We start from the raw sequence: 11,802 nt of genomic DNA on the forward strand, positions 1-11,802 counted from the left end.
TTTACTGATCTACATTTCCAAGAGGAAGATTCTTCTCTTTTTGTCTTGCCAGTCAGTCGAGTTGCTGAGCAATTTCTTTTATTATTCTTATTAAAACATCTCATCAAATTCATATGGGAGTAAAATGACAACAATTCTCATAAAAATGGGCCACAAAATACCAGAGAAGAACCGTGTTTCCTTAAAGAAACACGTTTGAAATAGAAATTTGTGAGCGTGAAGAACCTTTGAAAAGTGTGTGTGTGTGTCTCGGGGGTCATGCTGTGTTTTTCTAAAGGCAGAAAAGAGCAAGGCACACCACCTTTTTTTTTCCTTGGAGGTCACACTGCTGTGTAGAAGCCAGTTTCTGCCACTGGAAAAAATATATAGTCATTTTGTAAGTCATAATAATGAGCCAATTTTCTCAGAACTATGCAAAAGTAAGTCAAACATATGAGATACTAAGTCAACATTATGAGATACTAAGTCATAATAATGAGATTGAATATCATTATTGAGATTCTAAGGTTTAATGACATAGTCATAATTATAAGATGCTAAATCATAATTATAAGATGCTAAGTCATACTAATAAGATGCTAAGTTATAATTATGATATGCTAAGTCAAAATTGTGAGATACTAAGTCATAATAATGGGATCAAATTTCAGTATTGAGATTCTAAGTCATAATGAGAAAGTAAGTCATAATTCTGAGGTGCTAAGTCATAATTATGAAATGAAAATGCTTATGAGATATTAGGTCATAATTCTGAGATGCTAAGTCATAAATATTAGATGATAAGGCATACTAATGGGACGTTAAGTCATACTTATGAGATATTAGGTCATAATTATGAGATGCTAAGTCATAGTTATTAGATGATAAGGCATACCAATGGGTTGTTAACTCATACTTATGAGATATTAGGTCATAAATATGATATGCTAAGTCATGCTTATGAGATATTAGGTCATTATTATGAGATGCTAAGTCATAGTTATTAGATGATAAGGCATACCAATGGGTTGTTAACTCATACTTATGAGATATTAGGTCATAAATATGATATGCTAAGTCATGCTTATGAGATATTAGGTCATAATTATGAGATGCTAAGTCATACATGTTAGATGATAAGGCATACTAATGGGACGTTAAGTCATACTTATCAGATATTAGGTCATAATTATGATACGCTAAGTCATACTTATGAGATATTAGGTCATAATTATGAGATGCTAAGTCAAAATTATGAGATGATAAGTCATAAGTATGAGATTCTAAGTCATACTTATGAGATATTAGGTCATAATTATGAGATGCTAAGTCGCAATTATTAAATATTAAGTCTTAGTTAGGAGATAGAATCTCATTATTATGTCATAACTATGAGTTACTAAGTCATGATTATGAAAAACTTTAAGACTGGCTAAATGGCTATATATTTTTCCCAGTGGTGGAAATAGGCTTCCATACTGCTGTGTTTATGAAGGCTGCATTGAGCTGTGTTTCCCCCTGTTGCAACGCACCAGCTCGTTGTAGCTAACTGGCTAACTAAAATTAGCCAGACCTCTTCCTGTTAATTACAGATAACATAAAACACAATGCAGCAGTGCTAGCGAGCTATCGTTGCTATATGTACAGGCAAAAAGTACTACAATTAACTACGAAACGGTGCTGTTAGCAAAAACAAGCTAAACTAAAAACTTATAATAATAGTTTGTCGTGATTTAGATCTATGAAGGACTGCAGCATTAATCCTCCCCCCTTTACAACTGTAAAGAAGCCTTACCTTTGGTCTGACCGGTCAGCACAGAAAAAACACTCATGACGTAGTTTTGACCACTTTGATTAGAAATTTTTTCAACTTTTTTAAAGAAGCTTCACATAATGTAAGGGTTCTATACCAGTTTAAGGGGTTCCTCCTGGAACCTTTACATTGTGTGGCATTATGTGACAAAAATAATGAATTCAAACAGCTCAGTTTAAATTAATTGTTTTTGTAATTTGAACAGACTTACATAAAGTACATCAACCTATTCAGCCTACAACAGTTTAGCCCCGCCCATTCACACTGACGTTATACAGAGTGTTTCAGCTTGGACTGCTTTTTGAATGAGCCAGTCAGAGCAGAGCTCATTTATATCCATCAGTAACATAAATAGTCCAAATCCATGTTTCCATGACCTTTTATTGACCTCTCTTTGTCACTTAAAACTGCTTAAAAGCATTTTTTTAAATTATGTATGCAAATGAGCTCTGCTCTGATTGGCTCATTCAAAAAACAGTCAAGGCTGAAACTCACTGTATAACAGAAAACACTAATAGGCGGAACATGGTCTGAGTCTGCACCCAGGCGCTGTCCTATGCTGACCTGGACCTATAACCGATAAACTATAGAGAATTCTTTAATTTTGACGGTGTGGTCCTTTTTTAATCTGCGTAACTTTTCTAGCTTTTACAGTACTGCTTTAGCGGCCCGGGAGACACACAGACCAATCACATGCGTTGTAAATATGACAAGTGATGCTGCTCAGCCAATCAGATGTGTGCATTACGATGAGCACTGAGACTCGAGTGAGTGACGCACACAGAGGGGAGGGACGAGGCGAGAAACAGCAGCCGGAGGAGAAAGTGAGTCAGAGGGAAGTTATTTCACATGTCGTGATCTAAAAATAGAAAACATAGAAAGTCGATAAATATTGTTGAAATATGACTGAACTGTACTTTATTTGATTTGACATTCAGTTGTTGACTGTATAAGATGTTGATATACCTGCTAGGCTACTTCAGTAAACAGTATATGGCACTGAATCATGATGCAAGTTAGACATTATGATGTTCTGGACCTTTGCTTGAGGAAATTTTCTCTAACTGGACCTTACTGAATTTTAATTAAAGACCCCTGCTGTATAATTTCAGTTTGAATGTGTGAGATTAAACTAGGCTGAATAGGTTTCATATACTTTATGTAAGCCTGTTTGGTTTTGTGGCATCACAAAAACAATGAATTTAAAACTGGGCTGTTTTTGCAGCTCAGTTTCCATGTATGGACTGTATGAACTTGGGAGTAACACGTTTCTAAACTTTAACAACGTTTACATACTACATCAAACTCTTTTTTTAAAAAAAAAGCAAAGACAAGTACGGGCCCTTTAAATAAACAGTGTTTAATTCTTTTGGACTACCTCTCTGCTTCGGACCAGTGGGCGTTCTGTGTCCTGTTGATGGCCTCTCTGTTGGAAGAAGTCACTGTGACAGACTTGGCAGGGGCAAAGAGGTGAAATGACTTTGTGTGTGTGTGTGTGTGTGTGTGTGTGTGTGTGAGAGAGAGAGAGAGAGAGAAAGAGAGAGAGAGAGAGAGAGAGAGAGAGAGAGAGAGAGTGTTGGTTGGAGTTTTGGTGTGTCTATGTGGGTCTGGCCAGTATCAATAGCAACCACTCTTGGACAACCCAGTCTCTGCTTATATATCATTCTTTGTGTCGATGTGGGCCTCTAAAAGAATACTTCAGTGTTTTTCCACCTAATCTCTCTCTGCTGCATCTGTATCATACCATCAATCACCACAGACAGTTTCGCAACAGTTTCGATTATAATTATAATAGAAGCCAATGGGCAAGTTGCTGAATTCCATCAGTAAACATTTGTGGGTCAGAGTTGAAAACACATTTGGTTTTTTAACTGACTTGGACTAAAATCCTTTTGTTTTGAATGGCCTCATACCTTAGTTATGTTTATTTCATTAAAATAAATAAGGGAATGTTCCATTTTGTCACTACGAAAACAATTATAACACCTCCAAAACTTTATTAAATGTTTCAGTAATGACTGAGAGCAATTAAAAAGCCAATACATAACTAGCAAATACAGCTTTAAGCAGTTGTACATGCATAAACCCATTAAAGCGTTGCAGGAGTGCAAATTCCTAATGTTGCAGACTGTTCAGACTTTGGCCTAACCGTGCCCAGATAAATGAAAGCAGTGCATGATTTTAAATCCACCATTCAATAAATGTCAAAAGCTACGTTCACATTATAAGCCTCGTTTCTCAAATCCGATTTTTTGCTCAAATCCGATCTCTCTGACATGACGGTTCACACTCGTTTAGGTAAGTGATTCAAATCTGACATTAATGTGAACGAACCGGCGTCCTGAAATGACCCTCATGACCACATCCTACTCAGTAACGTCACGTGAATGAATCATGAGCATCATCAGCACAAACTAACGAGCAGAACGAGCTTCACTGAGAAGATCATTAACTCTGATCAGCTCTCAGCAGCAAAACAGAGTGTAAAAGAAACCATAACTCTCACGAGTCTGCACCAGCGCAGAAAGGCACAGTAAGCCACTTGGCTCAACAGTGGAAAAGAGGTGATTTCTGGGCAAGTTCGCCCAATCCCTCACCCCTCTGAAGGCTCATCTAACCCTAAAGCCATAGAACAGCCCTCGGGATTCCCCGAGGGGGAAAAGAAGAGTCCATGTGGACGAGGGCTTTTTAAACTCTATCGAAATGGGGGGAGAGTGGTTTGGTAGCGATGTGAAAATGTGGGAAAGCAACATCATGATAAACATCATGATAAATCTAAATCTTCTAACTTTACTTTCAATAGAATAAAAAAATCTTTAAAAGCCTTGAAAAAAACTATTTTAAGTATTTTTACTTAAAATATTTTATTTTATTTAACTACTTGAAAGTTAGGGGTTAGAGTTTCTCAGACACCTCCAACAGAAAGTACCCCATAAATGATGATATACTATCTCAGGGGTCGGCAACTTAAATGTTAAGAAGAGCCATTTTGTCCTTTCAACAAAAATCAAACCACCTTGGGAGCCACAACACTTTATATCCATTTTATTGAAGTAAGATTTTACCATCTTGGCTGTAAATATGCCTCAGCATGTGCTGGTATAGGCTAAAAAATATAAACAAAAACACAGACTTACTTTGCTCTGCTTTAAGCTTTAGCTCAGCTACAGCTGCTTTTCTCGCATCTCTGGCAGTAAATTGTCTCTTAACATTCGTTTTCTTAAGAGGCTGAAGTCATTCGCCAGCTTCTTGCACAAAGTTTCCCATTCCACCTTAAATGGTAAAGCAGGAACCATTTAAGGTGGAACAGGAGAATTCGAACAAGAAGCTGTGTCAGACAGTGTCTTGTTGCAGATTAAACGTATGAGGAAACCAGCTGGAGTGATTATAAACGCAAATACCTCCAAATTATTTTAAATCTTTCTCTTTGCCTTTTTATTAGCTACTAGCCAGGTGAGACTGTTGCATTTCTGACCAGGAGTCTGTGCATGAATCTTCAGGATTAAAGGGTGAATAAGCAGTTATACATTGATTCCAGCATTTAAGACCATTTATTGTTAAAAAGCAGTGCATAATTTTGAAAACCACAATGCAGTAAATGTCAAAGCATCAATCTAACACCAATTTCTAATTGTTAAACAGCGCTGCTAACCAGAAGAGAGTAGCTGCCTTGATAGGAAGAGGACAGTGGACCACTGTCGGCCCACAGATGGCAAAGCTGGCGGTCCACTGGCCTATTGCTCAGCATTTTCTGGGCGGCCCACCAGTGTTTAAGCAGCGTTTTAGACAAAATTCCACTTATCATCACTCATTTTCCACTCACTCCAATTTACTTACTTTTCCTTCCTTCCTTTGTTTATTTATACTTTGTAAATCAGTTTAGTAAGTAATTTTAATATAGCTCAGTGTCAGAAACAACGTTTTCTATAAAATTTTATGCTAGGCCCAGTCACTATTTTCTCTCTCAGGTGTTTGCAACATTTATCTCAGTTTATTTTCTGAAATAATAGGCTATGTGCATTTACAATCTGTTTGAGGAGATTAAAAACTAGGTAGAGCCAGACAATAATCTGGGTGGTGCGAGGGTGGACCCGCAGTGGCAAACAGTCTGTGGGGTGCCGACCTTATCAAGCCAGCGGACCGATATAAGTTTGCTATCTGGGTGGTAAGGATTAGCTCACCTAGCATGTTTCCAGCTCTGCTCAGAACAGATTTGAAAGCTTTACTGAGTGACATTAAACCTGTTCTGTGGTGTTTGAAGCTGTAGCTTCTTAGCTAAGCTAATGCTGGCTGGCTCCTCTCACCTACCTCCTTAATTAATTTAGCTAATGAGATTCAAACACCCCAGTACAGGTTCAATTCGACTAGCTGGTGCTCTGCTATCACAAGTATAGACAATAAAACTGCAAAGCAAAGTGGACTGATTGGTGTTCAAGTGACAGAAAGCCGAAATCAAACCTGTTCTGTAGTGTTTTAAGCTGTAGCCTGTTAGGCTAAGCTAACACAAATGTACAGTGTCTGCCAACACAGTATACACTCAGTTTCAGCAAACCAATGCTTAAAAACACCCATTTAGAGGATAAAGAATCTATATAGAGACAGACATCTGAGAGCGCAAATTCGAGTGACTGTGTTGAAGTGACAGAAAAATAAAAAAGACAACTGTTCTGTGGTGCTTGACCGGTACCCTGCTGGTGAGGCTAATACTAGAGAAGTTGGCTCACTACAGATTCAGCCCACTGCAGTACAGCCTCAATTTCAGTAACTGATGCTCAAGTAACATCCGTTTGGAGGATAAAGACTTGGACAGCATGCCGTGAAACTGGTTCTGCAGGGAAAGACAGAATCGAATGTATTTGTGGTGGGTGCTGTTTATCGCTATTAGCCTGTTAGCAGTTACCCAGATAGCAAGCATATATCAGTCCACTAGCTTGATTAGGTTGGCACCCCACTGACTGTTTGCCACTGCTGGTCCACCCTCGGACCAACCCAGATTACTGCCCTGCATACAAGTTCTAACTAGTTTTTAAACTCCCCAAACAGATTTTAAATGCACAGAGACTTTTATTTTCGAAAATAAACCTAGACAAATATTACAAATAACTGAGAAAAAAGAATGACTAGGCCTGATATAAAATGATTTTAAAGAGAATGTTGTTGTTGACACTGAGCTGGATTAAAATTATTTACTAAACTAATTTACAAAGTATAACTAAAGGAAGGAAGGAAGGAAAAATTGGACTGTGAGTTGAAAATGAGTGATGATAAGTGGAATTTTGTCTATACTCTGCTTAACCACCGGTGGTCCGCCCGGAAAACGCTGAGCAAAACGCCAGTGGACTGCCAGCTTTGCTATCAGTGGGCCAACAGTGGTCCACTATCTTCTTGCTATCAGGGTAGCCACTCATTTGTGTAGTTTTCTTAAGTATTTGCTGGTTCTGATTTCTCTCAATTGAGGTCTTGGGTTTAGGTAGAACATGACATAAAGGTCTGAATACTTCTTTTTTTGTTACTGCGGTACCTCAGTCTGATCTAATTCAGCAGAATGGTCAATATAGTTATGTATTTCAGACGAAATGTCCAATGGCAGAAGAAGTAAGTTTTGAATCAAACTGACTGTCTGTGGTCATTCTACAGAAATGCCCATTTTTGTGTCCCTAGTGTTTACAGGTATATTACAATTGAAAAACATGTTAGGGTTACAATTTATTTATATTTTAAAATAAAACAATAAGTTATTTTAACTATTAAACCTTCTTCAGCCATCAATTTAGCAATATTAATTTTTAAATCAATTATTTAGAATTCCAGGCACCACAGAAGAGCTCGTCCCCACAGTCGTGTGTGAAGGCTGAGGCCATATTTTGAAGAAAAAAACAATTTTTTCTGCAATTTTAACCACAATAATCTATACATGACTATGGAATATATAAATTAAATGACATAAAGAAAACAAATGCCAAATAAATATTATAAAATATATAATGAAAGTTGTTGTCCCCAGGAGTCGTGTCACTGGTGTTACTGCGTAACAAAAAATCTCTTATTTTGAAATAAAAGTCACACTGATGACATCACTCGACTTCCTTTTACCTGTTTTCTGAGGATCTATGAAGAAAAGCTCATGGTGAGTCCACTGTGTCTTTCAGTTATCAGAGATTTTCTCATTTAGCTCATGATTTCATATGAAGCTTTTAGCTGAAGTCACTGGTGTGACCGACGTTATTCTGAGGTAATTGTGAAAAAATAGAACACAAATGGATTAAATTACATATTTTAGTGGAGATTCCATGATTGACTACATGTGGTTTGATGCTCTGTAGCAGTTATTTAGTAAAATGCATTGTTCATTAAAAATGTCTCTGGTGTTCCCTTTATTATGTGTAACACCAATGAGGATCGGTAACACCAGTGACTCCTATGGAGAGATAGAAAAGTGGACGTTTCTGTAGAATGACCCAACCAACTGTATGCTAAAGATAGAAATTAGGTAAAAAAAAACAAAGTCTGGACTATTCCTTTAAGTGATCTTGTAATGCCTGGCCCAGATGACCGCTTCCTTTTGTCATCATGCCAGGCTTTTTTGTGTTGCATCTCTCTTCGCTGCTGGTCTGTAAGCTCGCTCTTGTATCCCTGTCTTCTTATTCAGGACGAAGTGCTGATGCTACATTCCTGTTTTAAAACATGGCAGTCTCCATATCAACCAAGCCTCTCCAGCTGCCACTGCCAGCAAAAGCAGACCTCCAGCCATTGATCAATATGATCATTTCTTCGCCTGTTCCATGGAAAGCCCCTTGATGTCTCCTGCATTGTTCAGTCGGGAGGCACAAGGCTTTGACTGGAACAGTACATGTTGAACAAGAACAAGTAGTGCTTGTTGATTATGGAGCATAATTACATTAACCACACACAGCCTGAAGAAGCTCAGTGCAGCGGTTTATTGCTCACAGTGACTCAGTGCACTGATTATAAAATGAAAAGCGCTGCAGGGAATCAGCTGAATACATTTGCTTTAATGGAGAGGGAGGTAGTATTTAGGGGGTGATTAAAAGTAAGTGGGACGCAAAAAAGTTGTTAGGACACAAAGGAGAAACACTCCCCTCTGGTGGTGGTGACGCGCCTGTGTTTATGTCTAGGCATATTTCCAACGGAGAACTATTAGTCACTATTATGGTCCAGTCACACTAGCAGTCGTGGACAGTAGCTAAGTAAATGTAATTCGTTACTGTACTTAAGTAGTTTTTTCATGTATCTGTACTTTACTGAAGTATTTCCACTTTTTACTTTCACTCCACTAAATTTCAAAGTCAAATATCTCACTTTTTACTACAGTTTGCGAAATCTGTCGTTCCTTCTGGTTTATGTATGTATAAAAACATAACATGTCAAAACGAAAGAAGCGAAAAGCAAGAACACCAATCAGGCTACAGCGCACTTTGTTTCGAGCTTGTTTTGACCAGTTGGACATACCGAACAGTGGAGATGACAGTGGACTTCAGGAGGAGCCCTCCAGCCCTGTCAGCACTCACCATCCTGGACAGAACTGTGATGGCAGTGGAGTCCTGCAAGTTCCTGGGCACAACAATCACCAGGGACCTGAAGTGGGACAGCAACATCAGCTCCCTCATCAAGACAGCCCAGCAGAGGATGTGCTTCCTGCGTCAGCTGAGGAAGTTCAACCTGTCCCAGGAGCTGATGGTGCGATTCTACACAGCCATCATAGAGTCTAGCATCACCACGTCCATCACAGTGTGGGGCAGCTCAGCCACCAAGCATGACATCCACAGACTGCAGCGCATCATCAGGTCTGCAGAGAGGACAATTGGGCTGCCCACAGTGCTGGAACTGCATGCCTCCAGAACCAGGAAGCGTGCAGAGAAGATTTCCACTGACTCATCCCACCCCGGGCACCACCTGTTCCAGCTCCTTCCCTCAGGCCGGCGCTTCAGCCAGATGAGGATCAGGACATCCAGGCTACAAAAGAGCTTCTTCCCACAAGCCATCACTCCCTTAAACAGTTAAAATATTACACTAAAACAATATTCCAGCTTCAAACTGCACTTCATAAATACTGGTATATAGGATCTAATTCAACTCCATCCTCTGAAACTACCGTCTTAGACCGGTGTTTATTCTAGCATCTTACTTACCAGCCTTACTACCCCACTTATCGGACTGTTACCTCACTTACCTGCCTTATTACCCCACTGTTACCTCATTGATCCCTTTCTCTGCCACTATACACCCTTTAACTGCTGCTGCACTCAGCACTTTAACTTAAGACACATACTTTGCACAATATAAAGGTTACAGGTATGACTGTGTGTGTGTGTGTGTGTGTGAGTAAGTGATGGTAGAAATGCATGTTTTATTTTATTTTATTTTGTTATATTTTATATTTATTTTATTTTATTCACTACATGTAAGTGTCTGTCTGATTCTGTGCACTGTGAGCTCCTGTAACCAAAACCAAATTCCTTGTATGCGTAAGCAAACCTGGCCAATACAGCTTGATTCTGATTCTGATAAAAAAAGAAAAATTAGGGAAGCAAAAATGTTCCGTGGTTGAACTCTGTATAAAGTAATGATTCAACACATCAACACACCATGCAGGTTTGGATTGTGGTGCTATAATTGCTGGTGTAATAGTGGTTCTTCATCTGGAAGACTAGAGGCTTTGCTAAATTATCTTTAGCTTCAGCTGCAAGTCTTAGCAAAGACAAACCTCACTGGGGTTAATACTGTTCATAGCAGCTCTACCTGCTTGTAAAAGCTGGAAAACAGGAAAATCATAAGATCCATTACATACTTGAGTACAACTGACACTGCAGCAATAAGAGTTAACCCTATATTGCCTTTGTTTTGTCTGTTATGTTTGTATTTATTGTAAAATGTGCTGTAAATTGAGCTGCTACTATCCACCTGGAAGTATAGCCAACATTATGTTTACAAACATTCTGATTCGGCCGACATCGCTTATTTTTCACATGACCACTGTGTTACGAGATTGGCTGAAATATCCAGTAAGGGAACGGAGTTTTCCTTTAATAACGGTTTTAGCGAAGTGTGCTTACTCTTTCTCTGGGACATTTCTGGGATAACATGCAGTTTTTGGTGACCAATATTTTCATGACCATGACCACTGGCTATTGATCACTTCGGGGCCATGATTGCTTGACACTCTTCAAAGTGGAAAACTCTGTCTTCACTATTTGCGGTTTTTGAAGACACTTCATTAAAGCATTTGGTTTGAGCTTGCTAGTAATTAGATGGAATCAACACCAGGAGCCCTGCCACTTCTTATTGCTCCCATTAGATAAAAAAATTACTAAAAAAATGCAAGATGGTGCCCTTATTGAATGAAGGTAAAATGGGGAAAGTGACAATAAATGTTAATAATCATTTACAAAATTACAGTTTTGCACAAAAAATGAGTTAATTTTGGACTCGCTCGAGAGTGCCCTCTAGTGTCTGACCAACCCAGAAGGCATGGTCAGTTGTCAGTTCTCCTCAATACAAATTCTCTGATGGAACAAGGACAAGTCTTTCATTGTGAAGAGTGTCAAGCGATCATGACCCAGAAGTGACCGTAGATGATTGTGATTCTGATAGCAGTGCAGCAATGTTGCCAAAAGTTTGCACACAGCAAACCGAAACTTGTAGAAGCTGATCTGAATGAGTGGAAAGTACAAAATGTATGCAAAATGCAAATTTGCACATCTGAAAATGGGACTGACGGCAATAAAACCCCAAAATTATTCATTTTTTTATATTTGCACTTTAATACATTTAAATTTATTTTCACACTTCATGACTGGGATACATTTTGGCTTCAATCTAACCCCATAAGTTAATTTCGAGGAACTGTGTAAAATAACCAGACCTGTTCTCCATCTGGAGCACTAGCATGTTATTTGAGGGAGATACATTCATTCCTAATGGAAACAATCTGTATTGTCTTAGTCATGCGCCAGACATCTTCTCTCTATTTCTTGTAATACCGAAGGTTT

The sequence above is a fragment of the Colossoma macropomum genome, unplaced genomic scaffold (assembly GCF_904425465.1).
Source record: "Colossoma macropomum unplaced genomic scaffold, Colossoma_macropomum, whole genome shotgun sequence".
In the NCBI taxonomy this organism is placed as follows: Eukaryota; Metazoa; Chordata; class Actinopteri; order Characiformes; family Serrasalmidae; genus Colossoma; species Colossoma macropomum.